Consider the following 1,964-nt stretch of genomic DNA (forward strand, 5'->3'; position numbering starts at 1 on the left):
TCTTTGTGAATCTTGTTCAATTCTTTTAGGTCGTCCCTTAGGATAAAGTGGTTCCTGAGTCATTTTACCCCCTCTAGTTGCTACTCTAATAGCAAAGTCATGTACATTATTGTTCATTTCAGCAAGATATTCTCTTTGAGATTTAGCAACTTGTTCTACTTGAGTTTGAACCATAGAGGCATGTTTTCCTACACCTCTAACATCATTTGAGATTCTAAATAACAAGTCACTCAAGCGAGCAATCATATCAGAGTTGTATTTCAATTGTTTCATAACATTGGCATTGAAGTGGTCTTGTTTTCTAATATAGTTGTCAAACTCATAAAGGCATTGACTAGGATGTTTATTATAAGGATTATCATTGTCATTGAATTTCATTAAAGAATTTACCTCTACCACCTTAGGTGGTGGTGCTGTATCAAGCCCATGTATTTCTTTAATGGGAGGTAAATTTTTGACATCCTCAGCTTTAATACCTTTTTCCTTCATACATTTCTTTGCCTCTTGCATATCTTCAGGACTGAGATATAAGATACCCCTCTTCTTCAGAGTGGGTTTAGGCGGTGGTTCGGGAAGAGTCCAATCATCTTAATTTTTCAATATGTTATTCAATAATTCTTCAACTTGTTCAATAGTTCGTTCCTTGAAAACACAACCATCACAACTATGTAGGAAATCCTTAGAAGCATCGGTTAGTCCATTATAGAAGATATCAAGTATTTAATTTTCCTTGAGAGAATGATCAGGCAAAGCATTAAGCAATTGGAGAAGCCTCCCCCAAGCTTGTGGGAGACTCTCTTCTTCAATTTGCACAAAGTTAAATATTTCCTGTATGGCAGCTTGTTTGTTATGGGCAGGAAAATATTTTTCAGAGAAGTAATAAATCATATCCTGGAGACTATGCACACAACCAGTAGCAAGAGTATTGTACCCTTTAATGAGAATGGAAATAACTTGAGGATATAATAATAGCAAATTTTCTCATCGTGAGCAAAAAGGGTGGCTATGTCGTTCAACTTAGTAAGGTGTGCCACAACAGTTTCAGTTTCATAACCATGGAAAGGATCAGATTCAACCAAAGTAATTAACTCTTGATCAACAGATAATTCATAATCCTTATCATCAACAAAGATATGAGAAGTAGCAAACTGAGAATCACATTTCATTCTAGCATTCAAAGATTTCTCTTTTAGTTTGCATAATAATTTCTTAAGATCATCCCTGTCGTTGCAAGCAAAAAAGTCTCTAGCTGTATTCTCATCCATAACATAACCTTCAGGCACTTTAGGTAATTCATATCTAGGAGATCTAGGACTAATAGGTGTTTCAAGATTTTAAGTTTCAAGTATTTCATCAGTTCCAATGATCTCACTAGTTTCAGTAATTCCATTCTCTCTAACTCTACAATTTGTTTATCAAGAAAATCACTTACACTACTAGACTCAAGATCTTTGCCGTCAGCTTGCTGATGGCAAAAAGGGTCTTTGCCATCAGCTTGCAGAAAACTGACGACAAAGAAGGAGCTGAAGGCAAAGATAGTGTTTGCCGTCAGCCGCCTCTTTGCCATCGGCTAGCAGACGGCAAAGACGGAGGGTCGGCCACTAGCGAGAGCCACCTAACGACCGCTTTCTTTCTCGTCTGCTAGCGAATGGCAAAGAAACTTTGCCATCCGCTAGCAGACTACAAAGAAAGTGGCCAAACTAACGTCCGTTAGCTAGGCTCTTTGCCATCTTCTAGCAGACGGCAAAGAGTTGTGCCCTACATAACAAATGGCCCTCGCTCTACCCCTCTCTCCCCTCTCTCTCCCTCCCCTCATCACTACCCGCCCCGCCGCCCCGCCCCGGCCGCCCGGCACCGCCGCACCGGTCCGGCCCGCCCCGTCGCGCCGTCCCAGCCGCCCCGCCTTGCTGTGCAGGCCCGGCTCACCTTTCCGCCCGGCCACGCCAATCTCGCCGCCCCGGCCG

Source organism: Triticum dicoccoides, chromosome 4B (genome assembly GCF_002162155.2).
Source record: "Triticum dicoccoides isolate Atlit2015 ecotype Zavitan chromosome 4B, WEW_v2.0, whole genome shotgun sequence".
Taxonomy (NCBI): domain Eukaryota; kingdom Viridiplantae; phylum Streptophyta; class Magnoliopsida; order Poales; family Poaceae; genus Triticum; species Triticum dicoccoides.